Source organism: Canis lupus, chromosome 13, assembly GCF_003254725.2.
Source record: "Canis lupus dingo isolate Sandy chromosome 13, ASM325472v2, whole genome shotgun sequence".
NCBI classification, from domain to species: Eukaryota; Metazoa; Chordata; class Mammalia; order Carnivora; family Canidae; genus Canis; species Canis lupus.
In genome coordinates this window covers 3,274,662-3,301,115 of record NC_064255.1, presented here as the reverse complement: position 1 = coordinate 3,301,115, position 26,454 = coordinate 3,274,662, and the positions used below count along the sequence as shown (strand labels likewise).

General features: G+C 45.1%; 2 long non-coding RNA genes across 6 annotated transcripts; one reads left to right on the top strand and one right to left on the bottom strand.

Moving 5' to 3' along the window:
- Positions 1–25,234, top strand: LOC125752407 (uncharacterized). Of its 2 annotated transcripts, none has more exons than XR_007401848.1 (5): positions 1–352; positions 541–667; positions 20,971–21,026; positions 23,263–23,386; positions 23,484–25,234. It is a non-coding gene; the product is annotated as an uncharacterized LOC125752407 (long non-coding RNA). The 2 variants fall into 2 exon arrangements; XR_007401847.1 differs by having other exon boundaries at positions 23,258–23,386.
- LOC125752406 (uncharacterized) lies at positions 3,122–25,535 on the bottom strand. 4 transcript variants are annotated; one of them, XR_007401845.1, is made up of 5 exons: positions 25,404–25,529; positions 24,913–25,014; positions 9,392–9,563; positions 4,184–4,268; positions 3,122–3,329 (listed from the first exon to the last, which is right to left on the bottom strand). It is a non-coding gene; the product is annotated as an uncharacterized LOC125752406 (long non-coding RNA). The 4 variants fall into 4 exon arrangements; XR_007401843.1 differs by having other exon boundaries at positions 9,488–9,563; XR_007401846.1 differs by lacking the exon at positions 24,913–25,014 and having other exon boundaries at positions 9,363–9,563; positions 25,404–25,535.
- Positions 25,536–26,454: the final 919 nt, after the last annotated feature.

The following is a 26,454-nucleotide window of genomic DNA, read 5'->3' as shown; positions in this document are numbered from 1 at the left end:
CATTATGATTTTCGAAAAGGCAAGGCTTTCAAGAGAGCTGTCAACACTTGAGGATTGGGAAGCTGATTATCCAGTGAGAAGATTCTCTCAGCCTTTAGACTCCTTTCTCTGAAAGCCGGCTTTGTGATCAGTGTGGTGACCTAAAGAAAGGGTCAGAGAGGCACAGTCACCCATTATCACTACTGCCATGTGGTCATTTGGATGAGCTGTAGCCAACCGAGGAGGAGGATGGGAGGAAAACCCGAACCATGATCCAGAAGACCCTCTCCCTCAGAGTGGCTTTCCTTATCACAATTTGGATTCTTTGGGCAGCCTGGGTGGCTCAGTGGCTTAGTTCTGCCTTCAGTCCCAGGTGTGATTCTGGAGACCCAGGATCGAGTCCCAGATCGGGCTCCCTGCATGGAGTCTGCTTCTCTGTCTGCCTGTGTCTCTGTCTCTATCACTCTCTCTGTCTGTCATGAATAAGTAAAGAAAATCTTTAAAAAATAATAATAATAATTTGGATTCTTTGATACTAAAATCTGTTTGTTTCACCCACAGATGGCAAGTAGAGGCATCGAGAAGTGTGAGGGATGGCAGGGGAAGGAGCCTGGGACTGAAGGCAGCGTGTGGACAGAACAGCTCTGGTGTATAAGAAGCCCCCCTTCACAGTGTTGGAGAATGACAAGTAAGGAACTGCGAGTTATTTTTAAGTTACTTTTTGATCATTAGACATACCATTCTGAAACTGGGCCGTGTGGGTCATTATTTTTATAAGTTTTATATCAGTAACAACAACAAAAAGCTGACATTAAATGCATATTATGTGGGAGGCCCCATTACCAGGCAGGAAACGCTATCTCATTTATTCCACACAATGAAGCCATGTCTTAAGTAGAACAATTGTTCCCAGTATGCAGATCAGGGAGCTGGGGCCCAGGGAGCTGGTTTAACTGGCTCAGTGCTCCGCAGCCAATACATGGTGGAGTGAGCCTGTGAAGAGCATGAAAGTTAGGACATTTGGTGTTTGATGGAAGCTGATGGCTAAACAATACATCATGTGTGGAAAGTTTTGTGTTTGGTAATGAGAAAATAATGCTAATCAGGTGTGTTCTGTAAATACTGGGGACTGTTTATTTTAAAGCAACCACATAGTGGTCTACATGTTCCCAAAGGTCTTCACAAGGAGACAAAGTGCCCTTTCGTCCAGTTTGACCTCTGAAGACCCCTTCCATCCAAACAGCCCCTTTGTGTGTCAGGGCACGAGGTGGGCCAGGGGGTCACGGCACCCACAGAGCAGAGTGCCCTCATGAGTTAATGCTCTCCAGGGATCAAGCCAAGCAGGCTTCTGGTTGGAGTCTCCCTCCTTGAGCCCATGCACTGTACACTTTGCCCTCCCTAAAGTGAGCAGCTGGTAAGAAAGGATGCTAAGCAGGCCTGCAGACTGCCTGACTCCACCATCTGAGAGCCTCAAGGAAGTTTCTCTCTTGGGAGCCAGCCCTGCATGTTTGGTTCTGGCAGACAAGTCTGAGCTGGATGAATGAGCAGGAAGTGCCAGATCCTGCTCTGCACACAGTGATCCTGAGCTTTTTGTAGAATAACCTGTCCAGCCCAAGAGGAGAACGTCCCATACCCATGCCCCCCCCCACCCCCACCCCCCCCCCACTGCTCCAGCCCCAGCCAACTGGCCTGATAGCACCTCCCATCTCAGAAGAGAGCTTATATTCCTTGCCTGGATTTTTGAAATTCCTTAATTGGAGCAGAGGGAGCATCTTCCAACGTTACTTCTCTGGCTGTGATTGTGCTAGTCAACTCCCACAGTCCCTTAAGTCCACAGCTTGACTACTTGAGGAACATCTGGTAACTCATATCCCCCTCTAGGCCTCAGATTCTTGATCTGTAAAACGAAGTGTTTGGATTCAGTGAGCTTACAGTTTTGGTTCTGAATTCCTTATCAGTAGGATAAAAAGGGTAGTCCATATGACCAAGCAATCAAAATAATCCCCTCTCCCACTTAAAAAAGACTGACCTCATTAGCTGAGACACTGAAGGGAAACATTGGGGAAGAAGGATGTCTTGTATTCTATCCAGATGTCCCAAGACGGGAAGCCCACATGTGAGTAAAGTCCCCAGACCTGGTAACTCATCACAATGGACCCAAGATGATCCAGGGCTCCCCTAGTAGCACCCATGCCTCTCACTCAATCCCAGATGCTGAAGAAGCATCAGCAGTCCTGTGACATGATCCCCTTACCTTGAGTAGTGTTGGAAGAGGCCTTAGAACCTGTGTCACCTCCTTCTACTCTTTACTAAAGAAAGGAAGCTGAGCACAGCTGAGGAAGCTGTGACTTACTCAAGGTCTCACCTGTCACAGGTTTGGGGCTGAGCCCACAGGCCATAAATCTCTGCTGCCAGCCCAGTGCCAGAAAGGAGAGGAAGGGAATTTTTACCTGGGAAGCACTTTGATTTTTATCCACCCCAGGGAATTCACTCTCCATTTGGTCAGGGTGGACAACCTGTGATTTCCATGAATGATTTAGGGCTAGGAGATTTCATTTCAGGAACTTTGCTACCCCTATCTTCACCTTCCAGTCAACTTAAATTACGACCGGTGTGCTAGTCCAGAAACCCCAAAGGGCACATGGAAAGAACCTAGGGGAGGAAAAGAAGGGGAGGAAAGAACCTAGGTCTTTCCCGTTAAAAAGTCATCTTTTGGATTTAAATCGGCCCTGGTTAAAATAATCAAGGGAATTGGGGGAACTATAGAAAGGTCAAAGGTTTGCAGGTTTAGGGTTTCGTGGGAACATGCGCATGTTTGGACCAGACCCAAGTGCTTGGTTGACCTGTTTGACAGGTAACAATTAGAGAGTGGGAGCTTGCCTGGCTGGAATGTGGCTGCAGAGGCCGGCAGGAGGATCTGGTTTACCTGCTCAGCAGGTGGGGCCTGCTGAGTCGGGCAGGCATGTGCACGCACAGCATTCCAGAGAATCGGTTTTCTTTTAAAGACACAGAAATGACTGCAGGGCACAAAGGGTTGGGTTGAGCCTTGGCTGGAAGCCGTTAGCTATTTGCAAGGTAAAGAGGCAAAATAAATAATTCCCTCTAGACAGCTCAAGGAAGAAACTGTAAAGACATTCAGGACTTTTTTTTTTAAAAAGATTTTATTTATTTATTCATGATAGACACAGAGAGAGAGACAGAGACACAGGCAGAGGGAGAAGCAGGTTCCATACAGGGAGCCCGACGTGGTACTCGATCTTGGGTCCCCAGGATCACACTCTGGGCCGAAGGCAGCGCTAAACCGCCGAGCCACCAGGGGTGCCCAATATTTGCTACTTTTATTAGCACAGCTGAAAGAGACACCCAGGAAAGTAAAGTTCTGAGTTTTTTCCTCAATAAATTGTACATAATCTGTATATTTTTCAAGTTAAAAATACTGTTTTGATAAAACATAATGGAAGAAAGTTTTGTGTTAAAATAACGAAAGATCAGGATAATATTATATATATAATATATAGCATAATGGGGAGTCTACACAAACATACACCCCCATGCAGCACATGACTTCCTTTTGATTCCAAAGGTTTTTTTTTTTTAATATCAATTTAACTTCCTTGTATCATATTTATCATTGATGAGAAGGGGGAAGCCAAGGAAGTTGGGACCTGAAAATTGGTTGCAATGTTAAAGGGAACATGGCTAAAACAAACTCGACACTCTGAAAATTTCCAAGTAATTAATTTTTAAAAAGATTTTATTAATTTATTTGAGAGAGAAAGAGTGGGAGGCAGAGGGAGAGAGAATCTGAAGCAGACTCGGCACTGAGCGCAGAGCCTAATGTGGGGCTCGATTCCATGACTGTGTGATCATGACCTGAGCTGAAACCAAGAGTTGGATGCCTATTGCACTGAACCACCCAGGTGCCCCTCCAAGCAATTAGCTTTTAAAAATTTGCCAAATTCGGGGCGCCTGGGTGGCTGAGTTGGTAAAGCAGCTGCCTTTGGCTCAGGTTATAACCTCAGAGTCCTCAGCAGTGACTCTGCTTCTCCCTCTCCCACTGCTCCTCCCCGCTGCTCATACATTCTCTCTCTGTCTCAAATAAACCTTAAAAACTTTTTTGCCAAGTTAGTTTTCTTTAAAAACAAACAACAAACCTCCCCCTTCTTTCACAGTCTGTCTTCATTGCAGAAATTATTTAAGTCACCTCCAAATAAATGGTGGCTGCTTCCCCTTCCTCTGTGTGCTCCCAAAGCTCTGAAGTCCATCATTGGATGCACATCACTTGAGTCCTGGTAGTGAGATGGGAGGGCAAGAAAGGATTGGCAGCTGGTGATTACATAGAAAGAGCCTTGCTAGTTCAAAGAGTTAATTATAGTGAAGCAAAGGATCTTAAAATTCAATTGGCAGAAACAAACAAGCAAACAAAAACTTAGCTGTCTCATTGTTGACTATTGCTGGTGGTAAAACAGCTGCTACTGTGGCAATTTAACTCTTTAGGTATCTGTATAATGTGAAGATTCTTGTGTGCAGATCATTGACCAGGACTGATCAAAAGTCAGTACTAATAATAGCGAAATGTCAGAACAGTAACAACTCCCAGATCCTGAGTTCTTCTTACTCTGTGAAATGTGCTGTTCTAAACTGTCCACATTTTCTCATTTAATTTCCACAACAACTCTGAGACAGGTATTATTATGGTCTCCATTTTACAGACAAGATCGAGACACAGAGATGTTCCAGAACTTGCCTAAAATCACACAGTCCGTAGGTACAGACCCAGGATCTGAACTTAGGCAGTTCATTCATTCATATAGTTTTGAACTCCTGTTCTGAGAGGCGCAGTGCCAGGGGTTCACAGGACCATGGTGAAGTCTTAGAGTTCATCCTTCATGGACAAATTATAAGTCACAGAATCTAGTTACTGTTTCTTTTTCTTTTTTAAAAGATTTTATTTATTTGAGAGAGTGAGTGAGAAAGAGAGAGAGCACAAGTAGGGGGAGGGAGAGGGAGAACCAGACTCCCCGCTGAACAGGGAGCCCAACATGGGGCTCGATTCCAGGACCCTGAGATCATGACCTGAGCTGAAAGCAGAGACTTGACCAACCTAGCCACCCAAGCACCCCTAGTTACTGTTTCTGACTCTAACCCAGTCTCTTGACTATTCTCAAGAGGGCCCCTTATGGATGCACACACTTTATTTTTTTTTTATTTTCTTATTTTTTTAAGCCTATGTATTTATTTATTAGAGAGAGAGAGAGAGAGAGAGAGAGCACAAGCAGAGAGAACTGCAAGCAGAGGGAGAGGTAAGAAAAGCAGAGCCAGAGTAGGCTCCTGGCTGAGCAGGGAGCCAGATGTGGGGCTCAATCCCAGGACCTTGGGATCATGACCTGAGCCAAAGGCATAACGGACTGAGCCACCCAGGTGCCCCTAATTACTGTTTCTGACTCCAACACCAATTCTCTTGACCATCCTCTAGACAGCCCCTTAGTCCATACCCTTTAATGGCCGCAGTTGTGTCTGATGCCACCTATCACTGTACCAGAGACCACTACCTTCATTTCTTTGGTTCCTAGTCATGCTGAGACACCCTCAAACTCAGTGTCATCGAGTGGCAAAGGATGATGGCTGTTTTCTAAGGCATATGCTACATGTACACTCCAGGCCTGCTTTTATTTGCTTAATTAGCATGAGAACCATAAACCCAAGTTTGAAAGTCCTGTGAGCAGAGCTTATTATGGGTATGAGAAGCCACTTCAATTACTAAGTATTTTATCAATAACAAATATTTGCATGATACTTTTTACCCCTTGATAATTAGACCTTGATCTCCACAGATTCTAACATACTGACTACTTCTGGTAAATCCTGAAAAAAACAAACGAAAAAAGCAAAATTAGCTTGCACTTTACCCAAAGGGAAGTACCAAAAAGCAGTTTCCTTACCCTGTGGCATTGTACATTTTCCCCCATCCTTTTTATTTCCCAACTGATATTTCCTTCTGATAGTGTCTATAAACTCTGAACTTCGTGCTCTTTGGTGTGTGCCTTTGAGCAAACTCTGAAGGACAGACATGGGGTCTTTTGGTTGTTTTTGTTTTAAAGATTTTATGTTTTTATTTGAGAGAGAGAGTGAGCATGAGAGAAAAAAAGCATGGGGGGGGGGGACGGGAGGGAGGAAGCAGGCTCCCCACTAAGCAGGAAACCCGATGTGGGGCTCCATCCCAGGACTCTGGGATCATGACCTGAGCTGAAGGCAGACGCCCAACCAACTGAGCCACCCAGGCATCCAGGACAAACATGGTTTCTCTGGCAATGACCCACATTTAGTGGCCATGGAAAGGCTGAATGGCCTTTGGGGTAGAGTGATAATAATAAGTGGTAATAATAGTAAGTGTATGGAAGGCCTACTATGGGCTAGGCACTGGGCCAAATACTCTACAGGCATTGTCTCATTGAATAATTACAGTGGCCATAAATAGGTATTATGATTAGGTACCAGGGAAGGAAACCTACTCACAAAGCATAAAGAGCTCACCTGAGGCCATGTAGCTAACTAATGACAGTGCTAAGATGCAGAACCAGGCCCACTAGGCACTGGTGGGCATTCTGCATCAGGCAGCATGTAAAAGCAAACGACCATTTGGTCTTTAAGATTTTGTGATTCTGAGATGCTCTTCTCTACTCTGCTTTGAACAACGCTTATCAGAAGTGTTAACCTTGAGTTCCTCTGGTCCCCATGCTTTAAGTGGAAAAAAGAAAAAGTCTGAAACAGGTTTTAAGGAGAACCACCAGTGGAGAAGCTACTCAAACCATGTCATGTGAGGAAGAGTTTATGGAACCAGAAATATTTATAGCCAGATTTGAGGAGACTAGGATTGGGGTGTTGGGGTGGAGCAGGGAGGAGAGTATGTTAATTGCCTTCAAATAATTGAAGGACTGTCAGATGCAAGAAAGAATAGGCTGGTGTTGTGAGGCTCCAAGTTAGAAACCCGGGACCAATAAGGAGAAGTTGGAGGGAAACAGGTATTGATCCTACAGAAAGACAAGTTTGTTATTCCTCAGACTAGAAAGTGGTGGAGAGAATATTTAAATGCCAGTTCTATCACTGTGGTAAGCATTTGTTGTTTTGCTTTCCAGAATCCATTCCTCTTTATTCTAAAAGCAATGGCTTGGTTCCTTTTGGGGAAATGACATTTCCCCATTGACAACAGTCTTGGTGGCTCAATCAATCAATATGTACTATTCACTCCTGGCCCAGAGTTGAGCATGTGACCTAAGTTGGCCCCATCGGATTCAATTCCCCAGAACCCTCTCTCTTGACATGAGGGTGGAAAATGGCCAGAGATGATTCTTCCTTGAGCAGAGCCCTGACAAGAATACCCTGATGAGAATACCAAAATACTAGAGACATTTTATATAGGAAGCATCTCCTTCAAGTTCAATTTTCCCACCATTTGCTTCCAGTCTTTTTTTTTTTTTTAAGATTTTATTTATTTATTTATGAGACACACAGAGAGAGAGAGGCAGAGACACAGGTGGAGGGAGAAGCTGGCTCCATGCAGGGAGCCCGATGTGGGACTCGATCCCGGGTCTCCAGGATCATGCCCTGAGCTAAAAGGCAGCGCCAAACCGCTGAGGCACCTGAGCTGCCCAGCTTCCAGTCTTTAAAAAGAATCATCATGAGCACTGGGTGTTATATGCAACTGAAGAATCACTAAACTCTACCTCTCAAATTAATAATACACTGTATGTTAACTTTTTTTTTTTAGTTTTAAAAGATTTTATTTATTTTTTCATGAGAGACACAGACAGAAAGGCAGAGACATAGGCAGAGGGAGAAGCAGGCTTCCCCTGGGACCCCAATGTGGGACTCGATCCTGGGGCTCCAGGATCATGTCCAGAGCGAAAGGCAGAGACGCTCAACCTCTGAGCCACCCAGGGGTCCCTTTATGTTAATTATTTTTAAAGAAAAAAAAAATGAAGCTGAGCCCCTTCCCCCAAAAATAAAAAATAAAGAGAATCATCAAGGCTTGTATCTCCAACCAAAATTCCTTATGATGTGGTTTGCCTACAGAATAGAATTATTACCATCCCTGTTTCTTATTTCTTTAGCATTCTCTAAATTCCATTCACTACTCATATCTTCCCAATAGCCTCTATTTTTGCTTAAGTTAATAGGAATTTTTTCAATGAGAGCAAAAAGTTCTAACTGGCGACCATTGACTAGATGTGTGGCTGTGATTGTGGGAAATGATTTGACCTCTCTGAGCCCTAGCTCCCTCATTTGAAAATGATCCCAGTGGGTTTTAGAGTTTAATAAGGGACAGCATCTATAAAGAGAAAGGCACACAGTAAGTGCTCAATAAATGCTGGTTCTCTTTCTCCTTTAAAACATAAATTTTCTGTTTTCAGAAAATAAGATGTTTATAGGATAGCTAGCATAGTGCCTAGTACACAACAGGTATTCAATAAATGGTATAGTAAATGATAGCTATGGAAGGGGTTTAATTATAATTTTTTGTCACTGAAAGTATTCAAATCTGGGCTAGAAAATGATTGGCCAGAGATTTACAGAGGTGATTCCACCATGAGATGAGTTGTTGAGCATGATATCATCATTTCTTTCTTACACTGAGGGTCTGTGATTCTATCCTAAAGAGATTTAGCACTGGATGAGCAGGAGATTGTGCAGCTCCTTTAAATCAAAATGACAGAGGCAAGTGTCTTGGAATGAGGACTGAACATGGTTGGGTGTATCTCTTAGGCTGAAGTCCAAGCCAACATTGAGGAGAGGTCACAAGCAACCTGCTGTAGAAGAGAGTTCTATTGGTCACCCATTAGTGTCCTATAGACTAACTCAGTACTTTCACCAGTTTTTGTCTTTTTTTTTTTTAAGATTTATTTATTTGAGAGAGAGAGAGAGAGAATAGGGAGAGGCAGAAGGAGAGAGAATCTCAAGCAGACTCCCCGCTGAGCCCAACACAAGGCTCGATCTCATGATCCTGAGATCATGACCTGAGCTGAAATCAAGAGTCAGGTGCTTATCCAACTGAGCCACCCAGGCACCTCACCACCAGTTTTGTCTTAATCAGGAACACTGACTCCAGAAATAATAAAGTTTATTGAAAGGACACACATGCATTGGAGTTTTGGAAGAGCCAACGGAAAGGAAGGCAGCTCTGTGATATGCTCTTTTCACATTTCTAACTCTCTCCCTCACAGCAAAGTCTCTCTCTGTATGTTGTCTCCTTTAACTTCTTCCTTGCTAGCTGGCTACTTCCAGTTATTTGTCTACGCATAGCCTAAAATGGCCATTTGGTCCCCAAGTCTGCCTGGTCATCCAGTTCCAGCCACCATAACTAACTTCCACCTGAGTGTCTTTACCTAAATCCAGAGAGAAGAATTTGACTGACCATTGAGTCATAAATGTCACAGGCTACTCATGGGCCATCTCAGAGACTGATGTTCTTGTCAGGTGCAGTCAGTTGAGTCTGGGGCAAGAGGCTCACCTGGTCTGTTGCCCATGCAGAAGGAGATGTGGACTGGTCAGGAAGCATTAGCAACATCTCGTAAGAGGCATCTTACCTGTGATGATACCAAAATACAAGATGCATTCTTGTATATTAAACATCTCCTTTAAGTTGTATTTTTCTGCCATTTTCTTTTAGTTTTTATTTATTTATTTGTTAAATTTTATTTATTCATTCATGAGAGACACAGAGAGAGGCAGAAACACAGGCAGAGGGAGAAGCAGGCTCCCTGAGGGGAGCCTGATGCAGGACTTGATCCCAGGACCCTGGGATCATGTCCCCAGCGGAAGGCAGAAGTTCAACCACTGAGCCACCTAGGTGCCCCTTCTTTTAGTTTTTACAGAAAAATTCTAAGGGTTATATCTCCAACCCAAATTCCTTTTTTTTTTAAATTTTTATTTATTTATGATAGTCACACACACACAGAGAGAGAGAGAGAGAGAGAGAGAGAGGCAGAGACACAGGCAGAGGGAGAAACAGGCTCCATGCACCGGGAGCCCGATGTGGGATTCGATCCCAGGTCTCCAGGATCGCGCTCTGAGCCAAAGGCAGGCGCTAAACTGCTGCGCCACCCAGGGATCCTCCTCCAACCCAAATTCCTTATGATGTGGTTTCCCCTTGAAGAAAATCTAGAGAATATGGACATTTCCCTTTGGTGGTGAATACAGAATGTCGACTTGAAGCAACGGGGTCTTTCAGATGTGTTGCATAAAATTCGTGAACTAAGAGGGAAGGGTTTAATCAAAAGGCTTTAGTTTCTAGTCAGAGGACAGATGGAAGGAAGACCTCAGGCCATGGGAATGGGGAGAAGATGACAGTAATAAGGGAGTTAGGTGAGAGAGCTGGGGAGGAGCAAGAGGTCAAGTGAGAGCTGGAGCTCAGAGTGGGAGGCAAGCCAGCCAAGACCACAAACCAGACAAGAACATGTTGCTTCCCTCATGGGTCCCAGAACACCTAGAGTGAAACTGGGAAAAGAGTACAGCGTCAGGTAGAATGAGAGAGCCTGGCTGGGTGAGGGCTTGGCTCCAGTGACTGTGCGGAGTGCCAACCCCGCACCAGGCATGTAACTCTCTCCAGGCTCAGAGCTGTGTTTATCTCATGAGACTCTAATCATCAGCGTGTGTTCAGTTTGAACACTTGGAAGGTCTTAGCTACAATGGTCTCATTGGCCTCTGACTAAAAGGAGTTTCAGGGGTAAGAAGGAGGATACATTTTTAAGATCAGGTAAATGTCTTAAAACATATTTAAACAAAGGAGAGTGCAAACATTCTAAAAGGGCCCTGAACATAATGTTCCCTGAGAAGTTTTGAAAGCCAGCCCAGGGATTGCCCTGTCATTTGTTGTAGTCTTGTGTGCCATTCAGATGCTTGTGAGATCTGACCACAGAGCTGGGCTCACATCATTGCAATTGTTTGGGGATACTCCTTTGACATCATGTCTCTAAGAAAACACTACCACAAATGTCTCTGTAGGAATGGGAGATTTGATGGATTATCCCTGGGCCTCCGGGGACTGGGCTAAGAAGAAGATACTGGATTTAAAATTTTGGGCCCACAGTCTTCAAATTTGAGGATTAATGCTTGATCCTCCTCTGAGGGGGGGCTTAAGCCTCTGCTCATTGATTCCAAATGTTCTAGACACAAATTTTAAGGTGGGAACTCTGTGAACAATGAAACAGCCTCAGAAAAACTCTGCAGAAAGCTTTACCTTAACTCATTACTCAACTTTGTGAATTTTGAGGATTTAATGAGACATTTTTAAATAAAGAAAGGGATTACTTAAAGGCTAAGGATATCTGGGACCAGCTTAAATTGGGCAATGGGAAACCTAAGTTGCCCTTTGAGGATATTATTCATCCTATAAAAACAAAGTGTATTTTTTCACAGTAAACATGTCAGAACGGCAACTGCATAGACAAGTGTAGACTGGTTGCTGTCCAGTCTGCCAATTTTCAGATAAAAGACTGGGATCTGATAAGTGACAGATTACCATGAGAACATTTGCAGCAGGATCTTTTCTGGTTCATCATTTCAGTGCCAAACATGTAAGTGTATCAGTAAGAGTTTAATACAACTGCTCTTCTCACAATGTATTTGTAATATTCATCTACAAGGGGAGAAGGCTTTATCCAACGGCCACATTGGCCGGAAAGCATTGTAATCCCATGGCCTGTGAATATAAACCCGTAGTCCTGGTGCTTGCTTGTAAGGACTGGGCAAACAGATTCCCGATCTGTAAATAAAAATATTTTTGTTCTATCTATGAGCAGATACCATCTCTTCTCCACCCACCAGTTAATACATCTATGAAAAGGAGAGAATTATCCTTGTTCAGTGTCTCTCACAGTTCAACAAATTGCGTACTACCGCACAATTTTTGCCCTATCATCATACTGTCTGTAAAGTTATTTATGGATTTTTTCTTTAAATCAACTCACTTTAAAAAAATCTAAATGAACATATATATATATTTAAGGTTTTATTTTACTCATGAGTGACACAGAGAGAGGTGGAGACATATGCAGAGGGAGAAGGAGGCTCCCTGCAGGGAGCCTGATGCAGGGACTCCATCCCAAGGACCCCGGGACCACTACTTGAGCTGAAGGCAGATGCTCAACCACTGAGCCACCCAGGCATTCTAAATAAACATATTTTTAATAAAATTGTTAATTTCTTTTTAAATCTGCTTTACCTGTGGAGTCATAGCTTTTGTGAACTAATTATTTTTTCTAATATCAATTGAAAACAAATACATAAAGCTATTACAAGAAAAAACTGTTGGCCCATTTTGAAAAATAATAAGTAAAAGCATCCTGTGTAACCATGAGTGGCATGCAGGTCATGTGTTAGAACATACTGCCCAGCTGTAAAGAGGATGAGAGGTGCGAGGGAAACTTTATGCAGACTGCCTAGTTCTGCCCTGGAAGAGGCCAGTTGCTTCCAATATTCTCATTAATTGTTCAACCAATCCTGGGTTAGTCAGTCATCCCCTGCAACTTCATTTCCTCCTCTAAGGAAGTTGGACTAAATAGGGTGTGAGTTCCTTTCTGTCTCTAACGACCTGTGATTTTTCCATGATTCTGTTTTTGGGGCCCAACACCCCACTAGCAAGAGCAGGTGGCTGTGAACACAAGTCGGTTTCCTGGCAGCACTCCATAACGTGCTTAATCTTCCTGGGAATTTTGCAGAACTTTGCTTTTCTTTTCATTAGCAATGGTTAAAAAATACCCCTCCCAGCCAGTAGATGGGAGAAAAAGCCCCCTTTCTCTAGACTGGATGATTTGTGATGGTGGTGGGGGGAAAGGCAAGTGGAAAAAGGAATTTGGAAGGTGGCTTTGAAAGGTGGCTGATTTAGCCCCTACTGTCACCACCAGACTATCACCCCCTATCTAACACCCCTACTTCTCTGGAATGATCTTGGGGAAAAGGAGAACCTAAGGTGATTATTCCACACCTAAGAGCACAGTGATGGGGGCAGCCCCAGTGGCTCAGTGGTTTAGCACTGTCTTCGGCCCGGGGCGTGATCCTGGAGTCCTGGGATCAAATCCCACCTCAGGCTCCCTTCAGGGAGCCTGCTTCTCCCTCTGCCTGTGTCTCTGCCTCTCTCTCTCTCTGTGTCTCTCATGAATAAATAAATAAAATCTTAAAAAAATGAAAAAAGACCTCCTGAAAAGGTCTTGCTAAAAAAAAAAAGCACAGTGATGATAAATAATAACAACGATGCATAATTAATGCGTTATCAGTCTAACGGAGTAACAGCAAGTCATTAATCTCACTGAGCTCATTTCCTCAGTCAAGAAAGACAGAATTTGAAACTGACCGTGTGTGAAACTTCTGGGGGCTCTATATAGTTCTTTGAATGTAGACCTTCAGCTTTTATTATTTATTTATTTGTTTTAAAGATTTTATGTATGTATTTGAGAGAGAGCATGAGAGGGCGTACAACAGGGAGGGAGGGAGATCCACGAGCAGACTCTGCACTGAGCGGGGAGCCCGACGTGGGCTCCATCTCAGGACCCCAAGATCACAACCCAAGCCAAAACCAAGAGTGGGTCACTTAACTACATGACCTAAGCATCCCCCAGCTTTTATTTTTTAAGCAAAAAACTTTAAATTTGACAGAATTCCTTTAAAAATCTGGCATCAGGGATCCCTGGGTGGCGCAGCGGTTTAGCGCCTGCCTTTGGCCCAGGGCGCGATCCTGGAGACCCGGGATCGAATCCCACGTAGGGCTCCCGGTGCATGGAGCCTGCTTCTCCCTCTGCCTGTGTCTCTGCCTCTCTCTCTCTCTGTGTGTGACTATCATAAATAAATAAATTAAAAAAAAAAAAAAGTACAGTGACCGGGACGCCTGGGTGGCTCAGTGGTTGAGCATCTGCTTTAAAAAAAAAAAAAAAAAAAATCTGGCATCATGGGACACCTGGGTGGCTCGGCAGTTTAGTGTCTGCCTTGGGCTCAGGGCATGATCCCGGAGTCCCAGGATCGATTCCCACATCGGGCTCCCTGCATGGAGCCTGCTTCTCCCTCTGCCTGTGTCTCTGCCTCTCTGTGTGTGTCTCTCATGAATAAATGAATAAAATCTTTTAAAAAATTAAAATAAAATAAAAATCTGGCATCAGAAGACAAAAATTAAGTTACCTTTTAGGATAACCATCTAGCAAACTTTGATACATATAATTTCCATAAGTTTTGGGAACTATGACGTGGTCTGTGGTACAACTCTATCTATATGTCACATGTCTGTGTTCTTTATTATTTCATTTACTTATTCAGTCATTCTTTCTTCAAACATATACTGCGCTTGTCTTATGTACCACCTAGCAGAACATGGTGATTGGAAGTGTACTTCTGGAAGCAAAATAACTTTATATTGAATTTCATTTCCACTACACATTAGCTCTCTGACTTTGGGTAAGTGACTTAAGGGAATCTCCTTGGTTCCCTTGTCTATAAATTGGGAATGACAAAATATTGATCATGATCATAGGATTATTGAAGATTAAAAGAGATAGCAGGTGGAAAGTCAAGAGTCTGGTATATACTAGTAAGCACTCAATAAATGGCAGCTGTTTCTGTCCTCTATGTCACTGTGGTTATGGGCTAAATTGCACCCCCCCCCCCACAATTCATTGTTGAAGTCTCAAACCCCAGTACCTCCGAATATGACTATATTTAGAGACAAGACCTTTAAAGAAGTCATTACGGTAAAATGATGTCATATGGGTAGTCCTAATCTAATATGACTAGTGTCCTTAATTAGGACAGGGGCTCCTGGGTGGTGCAGTTGGTTAAGTGTCCAACTCTTGATTTCAGCTCAGGTCAAGATCTTGGGGTTGTGAGATCAAGCCCCATGTCTGGCTCTGCACTTAGTGTGGAATCTGATTGAGATTCTCTGCCTCTCCACCCCCTTCCCTGTTCTCTCTCTCTCTCTCCCTCCCTCCCTCCCTCCCTAAAATAAATAAATAAATCTTAAAAAAAGAAAAGGCATGGGGAGTAGGACAGATGTATACTAGGTAAGACTATGTTGAAGGCACAGGGAGAAGATAGTTACCTATAAACCAAGGAGAGAGAGCGTGAAATTAACCCTAACCATGCCTTGATGGTGGACTTCTAGTCTCCAGAACTGTGGGAAAATAAATTTCTATTGTTCAAGTCACCCTGTCTGTGGTACTTGTTATGGCAGCCCTAGGAGACTAATAGGATCCTCACCGTCACCACGTGCTGGGATTCAAAAGTGATTATGCCATTAACTCTTTTTCCATGAATTCACAATCTAATAGAGGGAGAGAAGCACCTAAGCAAATATGCTTTGTAATGCAGCCTGTTAAGGGGGAAAACCCAGGTCTGTATCCATTAAAGCATGGAGAGAAATGCTTCTCAGTGTGGAGTGGGGAGAGGGTACTTAAGGAGAAGCCAAGGCGGGCAGCCTGCCTTCAGCTCAGGGCGTGATCCTGGAGACCAGGGATCTAGTCCCATGTCGGGCTCCCTGAATGGAGCCTGCTTCTCCCTCTGCCTGTGTCTCTGCCTCTCTGTGTGGCTCTCATGAATAAATAAATAAAATCTTTTTTTTTTTTTTTTTTTTTTTTTAAAGGAGAAGCCAAGGAGAAATAGGTAAAGAAGGTCATTTGGGGCGACAGCACATGCAGTAGAATACTTGTGAAACAAGGACGTTCTTCAGGATTTGTTATTTAGGAATCATTTGTTCTCAAGCATGGGATCTCACCTGTTTGTGGTGTAGAGAAAGTAAGTCCTACCCGAAACACAGTGATCCATTATTCATCAGCTGGCTAAGCTAGTGCCTGAACGCTCATTTCTGCAGTCCAGATGAGTTAAGGATAGCACAAAAAGATTCCATTTGGGCCCACCAGAAGCATTAGACATGCCAAGTGTTTTTTGTCTTGAAGCTAAGGTAACAGGACACCTCAGCTTTAACTCAGAATGGATAAGAGGACAATGAGAAGGGGGCAGGTTCAGAGGTGGTGGTTAAAATGTAATCCATTTGTTTGGATATACATATGTAGAGATTCAGAATATAGAAAAATATGATTACAAATGGCTTCGTATAAAGCCCTCATCCTAAATTCAAATAAATTATACCATTAAATGAATCAGATTAAGCTAGGTGGGGAAGGTAATATTATTCTCTACCTGTTTCATGGATTGTTGAGGATTAATGAGCTCTAATGTCTGTAAACCTCTCTTGCAATGCAGAAGAAAAGAACCAGAGAATGAGGAGGTGTTATTATACTCTCTCCGATCCCTTGCAAAGCTAAAGGACCAAATACCAAACAGTCTGTCTCACTCTTTATCTTTTTCAAAATAACAAAAAATGATTAAGGAACATTTTGGTAAAAGACACACATACAAAATCTCCCATTTTATTGCTCCATAGTTCCTTCACCTTTATTCTGATTCATCCATTGGTTGTCATCATTCACGTATTTTGAGTACTTACATATTTTGCATTAGCTTTCTTGTATTTACTTAACATACCATAATTTATTCATGTTGCTATACAATCTTTAAAGTATTATATGGATGCATAACTTATATACCATAAAATCCACATATTTTAGTGTATAATTCTAGGACTCTTAAAAAATTTGTATAGTTGTGCAACCATCGCTAAAACCCAGGTTTAGAACAATTCCATTACTCCCCAAAGTCCCTTGTGCCTGCTTTGTAGTTCCTGCTTTCCTCCCCTGCCCTAGGAAACCACTGATATGCTTTCTGTGTTAGAGATTTGTATTTCCTAGAAATTCTATGTAAATTTGTGTCTGGCTCATTTTACTTAGTAAAATGTTTTTGAGGTCCATCCACATTGTAGTTATGTGTCAGTAGTCTGCTCCTGAATAATATCCTATTGTATGAATATTTTGTTTATCCACTCGCCAGATGATGGACACTTGGATTGGTCCCAAGTTTTGGCTGTTACGAACACTGCTGCTGTGAACATATGTCTTTGTGTGGACTTATGTTTTCATTTCTCTTGGCCAGATAGGTAGGAGTGGAATTGCTGAGTCATATGGTAACTCTGTTTAACTTTTTAAACAAACAACCAAACTGTTGCAAAGTGGCTGCACCATTTTACATTCCCACCAGCCATGCATGAAGGTTCCGATTTCTCCATATCCTCGCCAACACTTATTATTGTCTCTCTCTCTTTCTCTTTTTTTAAAATAGGCTTTGTGCCCAACTCGACCCTGAGGTCTCACCTGGCATGCTCTACGGAGGAGCGAGACACGTGGTCCCATTGTCTCTCCTTAATTGTAGCCTTTAAAGTGGATGGGAAGTGGTTTTGTTGAATTCAAATTGCACTTCCTTAATGACTAATGATGTGAAACATTTCTTTGTGGGTTTTAGCCTTTTATGTGTCTTCTTTGGTGAGATGACTTAAAATCTTCTGCCCCTTTTTAAATTAGGTTGTCTTCCTGTCACTGAATTATAAGTGTTTTTCTTTTTAGTTAGATATACAATTCACAAATATTTTCTCCCCACGTGGTTTTTCTTTTCATTTTCTTAGTGGTATTATTTTTGAAGAGAAAAACTTTTTCATTCTGATGGAGTCCAACTTATCAGGTTTTCTTTTTTCTTTTACAGATTGTGCTTTTGGTATCATACCTCAGAAATCTTTGCCTAATCCAAGGTCACTAAGGTTGTCTCCTCTGTTGTATTCTAAAGTTTTATAGTTTTAGTTCTTATATTTAGGCCCGTGATCAATTTTGACTTCGTTTTTATGTCTGGTATAATGTAAGGTCTAAGTGTTTTGGCTTCTGCATGTGCCTATCCAATTGTACCAACACCATTTGTTGACAAGACTATCCTTTCTCAGGATCCCTGGGTGGCTCAGCGGTTTGGCGCCTGCTTGGCCCAGGATGCAATCCTGGAGTCCTAGGATCGAGTCCCGCGTCAGGCTCCCGGCATGGAGCCTGCCTGTGACACTTTTTAATAGGTACAGAAGAATAGTCTGTAAAATGGATGTTTTATAATTAAGCGTACTTCATCATTTAACTGTTCCAGTTTTTTTTTCTATTGTTACTAACTTTGCAGAGAATACCCTTTTGTTTATACCTCATTTCCTCTTGGTTGTATAGTTGGTTTTTTTTAAAGATTTTATTTATTTGTTTATTTATTAGAGAGAGAGAGCATGCATGAGTGAGGGGGGAGGATCAGAGGCAAAGGGAGAGAGGATCTCAAGCAGACTCTGCACTGAACGCAGAGCCCAAGTCAGGGCTTGATCTCATGACCCTGAGATCAGAACCCTGAGATCACCACCTAAGCCAAAACCAAGAGTGGGCTGCTTGATTGACTGAGCCACCTAGGCACCCCTTGGTTGTATAGTTTCTTAAGGTGAGTTCTGGGCAGAGGTGGAGGGATTGCTGGATAGAGGGCTATGAATGTTTGGACCCCCACCTGTTTGGTATAAAAGGGACAGGTAGGGCAGTGGTTTTCACACCAAAGGGCTAACATTTATTGAGCACTTGTGAAGTGCAGGCATTGCATGAAATGCTTTATTCCTATTATTTCACTGAATCTTCGCAACTATTTGTAAAGTAGATGTGATTATCCCCACTTGACAGGAGAGGGAGTTAAGTACATTGGCCCTGTTTGATCAGCAGATGGTTAGGAGACCCAGGACTGCAGTTCAGAAGCTCAGAAAGTCTCTCTGACTTAAATACTGAAGTACCTCTCTCTGCTCACTGTCCTCAGCAGTTGCTAGTTGTTCACTGGAAGGATCTCTTGCAGAAGTGGGCTCCACTTCTCTTCTCTGGAGTATCAGCACCATCATCATATGTCACAGGAGCTGCCTTGTGGACTGAGGTGGCCCATTTTATAGGCAGGAAAAACTATTAGGAGCCTAATAAGACTGTTAAGAAATTAAAGATCATCACTGGAGGAGGGGATGCCTGGGTGGCCTACCAGTTGAGCATCTGCCTTTGGCTCAGTAAGTGATCCTGGAATTTGGGATCAGGTCCCACATCGGGCTCCCTGCAGGGAGCCTGCTTCTCCCTCTGCCTGTGTGTGTCTCTCTCTCTGTGTGTCTCTCATGAATAAATAAATAAATCTTTAAAAAAAATCACTGAAGGAGGCCCAAAAATGATTCTGATTAATGTCTCCCAAGCTTCTTTGGTTTCTCATAAATACTACTGAACCAAGGGAAAACTTTCTAATTGTTTTATGTTATATTTTAAATGTGAGTTTCATGGCAAGTGTTGCCAGAGGCTCAGTGCTGGACATTTGCACTCCCATAGACATTCTCAGCCTACGACTTTTTTCCACCCTCGCTTCCTACCCAAGAGCTCTGAAGCCTTTTAAATTGAGGACACAGCATCCCCCCCTCCCTTGGCCTGCAGTGTGGAAGGAGAGGAAGACCTAGGGGCGGGTGACGGGACGCACAACGGTAGAGCTGTCCTGCAGAACAAAGCAAGAGTCTGGACTGGGGAGGAGATACCAGCGCCACTGCTCTTGTCGCTCCAAGGAGCAGCCGTGAACAAAGCCGCCGGGGCCCTGCCTGGGAGCCTGCAGCGCGGAGTAATGGACACTCAGCCCTGCTGAGCCCAGGCGGCGCGTGCCAGGGGAGCCTGGGTCTCTGCTTTGTCCAGGCGGGAATTGGGGCTGCCTGGCCCCGGCTCAGCCCAATCTCGGTCAAAAGCTGGCATTGATGAGGGCGGCGGGTCCTGTTTCATTCCAGGGCTGTGCCCTGAAACAGCACGAGGCTGAAAGTCGCTCTTCCTTCCCTGGGGAGATGCTGAGAATGCACAAAGCGAAAGTCTCATGCCCCCCTTTCCAACCACCTGCAGACAGAGCTAACCCCACACTCCAGGCTATTGTGCAAATGTTTCCTCTGCCCAAAATGGCCTTCCTACCTCCCTATCTGCCATTCTGCCAAGTGCTGCGCAAATCCTATCTACACCATTGAGTCTACACGAATGCCAACTGCACGCTAGGCACATGTCCCAATCTAGGAAATTGTCCTAGGTCTCCCTAGTGTGAATCAGCTCTCCTGTCCCAGTATTCTCTTAGCACTTGGTCTCTAACTCTACTCTAGCTTTTACACAGCCGGGCTGTCATTCCGCTCTAGCTTCTGAGCCTGAACTCTGGAGCTTCTTCGTCACTCTTGATTCTGAGCTTCTAGCTTCTAGTTGCTGGCTTAGCAAGCTGAATCTGATCTCCTGGGTCTTATTTAACCACGAAATTCTTTTGTTGTTGTTTTTCTCATCATGTCCCCTATAACCAGTGCTTCTTGGCATATACTTTAGGAAACCTTGCTATACTTGGAAGCCTAGACTGGAAGTCTGATTCAGAATTTTTTTTTTTTTTTTTGCGACTTCATTTACTTATTCATGAGATACAGAGAGACAAAGAGAGGGGGAGAGAGAGAGAGAAAGGCAGAGACACAGCAGAGGGAGAAGCAGGGTCCCTGAGGGACTCGATCCCAGGATCCTGAGACTGTGACCTGAGCCAAAGGCAGACGTCCAATCACTGAGAAACCCAGGTGCCTCCTGACTCAGATTTTGATTGCTCCCTTGACTCATGGCTTGATTTTGGCCTTATTAGCCCCAGGCCAACTGAAGCTATGGCCATCTAGCCATTGAAACTTTGCAGTAAGAACTGCCTGCCTTCCTTAAATATATATTTTAGTAGTAAGTAGATTTTGCTATTGATAAAATTACCTGATAGTGGAGAAGTTGTACTTGTGATGGTTAGTTGAGGCTGGTCTGGGGAATAGACACTCCTGACTTTCTGGGAAATGTGCTTCTTTCAGAGGGTATTGAGAGTGGTAGTGGGGGTTCAGTTCAGCTGGTGCCCTATAACTCTGGAGGGAAAACATTAGGGCTTCAGTGTCATCACTTAACTGGCTCTTTGCCCAGTGTTACCCGAGGATGATGAGAAATCTTGGTCCCCTAACACTGCCCTGTAACTGGGTTTATTATCACTACCATGGTCGATGTTCTGTTCCAGGGTAAAGATGCTACTGTAATCACTCAGTCGGTGTCTGCAGCTCCCAGGAGTCACAGGTGAGTATTCAGCACTGTTTGTATACAGAGGAATAACAGAGATGGCCCAGCCCAGAAATAGGCTGCTCTGGGGCTTTTTGCTCAGCTTGCAATGCCCCCTGAACTTCCCACTCTATACTCATTCACAGAAAGCTGGCTCCCTGCAGTCACGTTCATTTTAAACATTTTATTTATTTATTTATTTATTTATTTATTTATTTATTTATTTATTTGAGAGAACGAGTGGGGAGAGGGACAAAGGTAGAGGGAGAAGCAGGCTCTCTGCTGAGCAGGGAGCCCAATGTGGGGGCTTCATCCCAGGACCCCGATATCATGACCTGATCTGAAGGCAGACAGTTAACCAACTGAGCACCCAGGCACCCCTCGGTCATGCTCACTGAACTTGATGTTGTACCCTGGGTCCAGCTGATTGGACTACAAGTGGCCATTTGATCCACACAGAACCAGTCAGAGCCTATTTACAGTAAATGTCAGGGTGGGTTGTGGAGAAGGAAAGGAAAACGAGAGAGAGAGAGAGAGAGAGAGAGAGAATCAGTGGAAGGTGCAGGGGAAATCAAAGTTTCTGCCTTTAATCCTAAAAGTTCAGAACCACCAGGAGGTCAAGAATGGCATGAAGAGAGTCACCTGTGCCCCTGGAGCTGGCAATGCCCATGCAGCAATGTCCACTTCCAGAGGCAGAAGCTGTGCTCTACAGTGGCAGCTCCAGCATTCCTGTGGCAGCTGAGAGCTAGAATATGGTGGGAAGACAGTTGTTAAGAGAGGATTTTTTTGGGGTGCTGTATTTGCATAGTATATCCATTGTTTTCAGTTAGATTGTTTGTTTTGGGATAGCTTGAGCAAGAGGAGCTTAATTCTCCCAACTACCTCCTGGCACTGTTACTGGTTGTATCAATGAGCGATTGCCACATACTGTTGTGTAACAAACCACCCCAAAACTCGTGGCTTACAACAGCAGGCATTTCTTCTCACACTCTCAGTCTGCGTGGATCCGTGGTGACTGCACTGAGCTCCAGCTCCAGCTGGATTGGGCTTCTCTCGTGGATTGGGTTTAATAGTCTGTGTGTTCTCTCTGGGGTCCAAGCCAAAGGGGCAGCAACTATAAGGGCTCTTTTCACAGCCATGACAGAGGAACAGAAGGACAATCCCAACTGTCTGAGTTTGCATTACAACTATTGGCACCCCATTGCCAGTCACCCAGCTGACCTCCAAGTGAAGGGATAGGGAAATATACTTTTACCAATGGAGCTGTAAGGGAAGGCGTGAATATTCTTTTCTTTTTTTCTTTTTAAGATTTTAAATTTATTTTAGAGGAGGGAGAGGGAAAGAGAGTCTTAAGCAGACTTCTTATTGAGAAGAAGCCTGATGTGGGGCTCAATGTCACAACCCTGAGATCACAACCGGAGCCAAAACCAGAGTTGGACACTCAACCAACTGTGCCACCCAGGTACCCCTGAGGCATAAATATTCTTAAACAAGCAACCATCTACCGCCCTCACGTTCATGAACATTTCTCAATTCCCAATACTCACCCAAGAGCAGCATGAGAGGTAGAAGGTAACTTCTGTTAGTGCTCAGGAAGTGTGAGCTGACTCTTGCTGGGTGCCTTACCCCCCACCGAATAGCTTCCCCAAGATGGTGATTTGAACAGAAGACCCCCAGAGGTCTGACACCACTGTCCCCACAGAGCAATGATTCCAATTGGTAGTTTTATAACTTGGGTTTGTTTACTGTCTGTGCCCTCTCCTCCAGATGATGAACTTTACAAAGGCAAGAACCTGTGTCTGTTTTACTCACCACCCATGGTCAGTCACAAAACTGGCACTCAAAAAATATTTGTTAAAGAGATGAGTGAAATTACAATAGTAAGTTTCATTGTATTGGAGCCCAGGTCTTCAATATTTCCCCAAACGCTGGCCACATGCTCCATTTTAACTTCTCCAAAAACCTTTTGCCAAGTGAGTGAAGGTGGCTGGATTGCAAGCTGAGTGGTGACAGAGCCTCTCCGTCGCTGCCTGGGGTTCCTCCCAGCTCCTGCAGTGACATCTTGTTAATAGGCTATCTGCCTGGACAGGTCACCTCTGCCCTGACCCGGGTGGGGGTCTCCTGGCCTGATGACGATCAAGTGTCCTCATAGGCTGACCATTGCCTACTTTGCTCAGAGCTGTTGGGGTGTAAACATGCTGTGTTCCATTGATTTTCTTCTCTCTCTCTCTGTTTCCTCTTGCCTCAAGTGCAGCAGAATGATCTGATGATGGAAGATTTGGGGAGGGGATACCTTCCTGGTGACCATGGAAATCAAGCCCTAATAAGCCCAAGGCACAGCTGTCTCTGGAGTGGGGACTTGCCTAACCGGACCTGAGGTAAACAGCAAATGCAAAATCAGAGTACATCCTGGGCTTTGCCTTGGGCTTTAGAGAGGCAGATTTGGGTTCAAACCTAATCTCTACCACTTTACAGAGCATGTGACTGCGGACAAGTTTTGAAGGTTCTCGGTTCTCTCATTTGTAAGGGCTAAACGGTGCTGCCCTGCCGTGCACTTGGGAAGATTCGATGACAGTCTATTGCAAGTGCCCAGCACAGTGCCTGCCAAACGCTGAGTGCCTCCAACAACGTGTCCTTCCTCATCCCCATCTCAAATGCTTATTCACTTGTCTTTTTTTTGCCTCTAAGTTTTTGTTTTTGTTTAAGATTTTATTTATTTATTCATGAGAGACAGAGAGAAAGAGAGAGGCAGAGACACAGGCAGAGGGAAAAGGAGGCTCCCTACGGGGAGCCTGATGCAGGACTGGATCCTGGGACCTCAGGATCACTCCCCGAGCCAAAGGCAGATGCTCAACCACTGAGCCACCCAGGTGCCCCTACCTCTAAGTTTTGCAGCAAAGGCAGGTTAGAATAAATATCACATTATCCAAGAAGCCAGGTTAACCAGTCAAATCTGAATTTGCGAGGAAAGAACTATCTTAGCATTTTTTTCCTAACCTTTTCAAACTGTGTGTCTGATAAAGCCTACAGTGCATAAACTTCTTTAGAATATTTTTTCATCTTTTGGAAGATTTTCATATATATTCAAGATTTGAAATTCATAACAAGCAAAACTAGGAAACATTTAAGTTGCTACAGGATGTTGGGTACATCAAGGATATGATAGAGAAGATTCTGGGTTTCTGAAGCAGGGATAATAAAGTAAATCTGAGTCCCAGCATATCACCCATGACACCATATCACCATGTCACACTTCATAATGAAGTATGGTGGGGGTTGGCGGGTGTTTCCCCCACTGATGTATTCTGGAATGTTCAATAAAGTTTCACTTGCTGACTTACAGTCACTTCAGAGAGCTGTTTAAGCATCTCCCTCGTCTCCCCCAGCTGGCAGGGTTCTAGCCTTGACCCCTCCCTGGCCCTCCCGGCCTATGATGGGTCTGCCCCTTGTGCCTCTCTGCCTGGATGTCCCATGAACCCTTAACACTCAACACCTCCGAAGCAGGAGTTGCCATCTTCCCCCAGTCCTGCCTGTCCCCCAGTGTCCCTCCATCCCAGCTGTGGGCACTGTCATCCACCTAGCCGCAGCGGCCGGGAACCACCAGCCCGCCCCCTCTGCCCCTCCTTTCCTGCACTCGGTCAGCCTCCGAGTTTGTTGGTGGTCAGCAAGGGTGCGTGGTGACCAGCCGGGCCAGGCAGGGCCTCAGACACCAGGACCCCAGAGGGGAACAAGCAGGCCTTCAGCTTCTGGAGCTTCCCAGCCCCCCACCCCCCATTTCTTGCCTTTGCTCTGTCCATCCTGCCCTGAGCACCTCTGCGGGGGGTGAGGCCTCTTCCACACCCAGCTGCGCTTCGGCCCTCCTGACCTTCCCTGCCTGCACCCCACCTTCCGAAGTCACTCTCACCTCCTGACCACTTTTCATTCCAAAATGCAGATGTGCGTCACTCCTTTGCTAAGACCCTCCCTCTGCCGTTCCCCTTGAGCCTCATTCCCAGACATCTGGATTCTGTAAGGCGTTGAAAAGAACATAAAGCAAAGTAAGATAAAATAAATAGTAAAGCAGAATAAGACAACCCTGGAGAGCCATGTAGAGCCGCCAACCTGTTCTGCCAGGTAAGCCGTTTGAAACGGTGACCACTGAGCGAGCACTACTTTTCCACAAAAGAAAGGTCATTACAACCAAACCGAAACTTAAGAAAACTTCATTTCAGCAAAGCCTGTGAAAATTCCATCACAAAAGGCTCTTTAGGAACCAGGGCCTGTGGATGGACGCGGCCTCGCAGGACGCCCGAGGCCCAGCCCGGGTCACGGAGTCACGGGCCCCCCGCAGCCGCCGGCCCCGCTCCCCGGTCGCCGGCCGCCCTCGCCTCGGTCTCCCGGCTGGGCACGACTCACCCAGGAAGCCCTCGAGGGGACGGGTGCTCCCGCGGCCCCGGGGGAGGGTCTCTGGTCCCTCCAGCCAACCAGCCTTTCGAGCGGCTGGGTCCCCGCCCCGCCTCCGGCCCAGTGCGCCCCAGCCGCGGCGCCGCGTGTGCGTGTGCGTGTGCGTGTGCGTGTGCGTGTGCGTGTGCGTGGGGCCCGCTTAGAGGCCCGCCAAGCCCCCGAGGCCGCCGCTTAGACGCAGGCGCTCAATGTCGCCGTCCACCGCTCCCTGTCCTCAGCCCCGCAGGCGTCTGACCCTCGGGGGGGGGAGGTCTCCCCCTGAAGCCAGCCCCCCCCCCCCCCGCACGTGCCTGCCTGCCCTCTGGGGGCCCCGACTCCTGGCGCGACCCTGTGCGCAGGCCTTGCGGTCTGCATCCCCTCCCCTAAGACCTGCGTCTACTTCTGAATGTTCAGAACTCACCGTGAGTAAAAAAGTGCTGGCTCCAGGCGCGAGGGTGACTCTAGCTGGTTAAGCATCTGCCTTTGGCTCAGGTCATGACCCCAGAGTCCTGGGATGGAGCCCAGTGTCGGCTCCCTGCTCAGCAGGGGTCTGCTTCTCCTCCCTCTGCCCCTGTCCCTGGCCTGTGCTCTCTGTCTCTCTCACCTTCTCCCTCAGATGAATGAATGAATGAATGAATGAATGAATGAATGAATGAACAAACAAACAAACAATGTTTTTCTAAAAACTGCTGTCTCCCGCAGATTGGTCCCTGTTAGCAGCATACAGCAACAGCAGGAGCTCTGAAATCAGTTTTTCAAATACATAGGCAGAGAGGTAGCTCTTTCAGATACCAGGCTCCGTGAACAGGAAGGGAGCCATCCAGAAAGCAGTGGGGTTTGGTTAGTGGGCCCTGGTTTGTTTGAGTTAGTGATTATTTTCCTAGAGATTTGTCAACACAACTTCTCTGGTAGGCTGGAGCTTCTGAGGACAGGGACTGACTTATCTTTATCTCCTCAGGATGAAGCACTCAGTACATGTTTGCTGAGCAAATTAAAGAGCTCATGAGTGGAACCAGTGAGCATA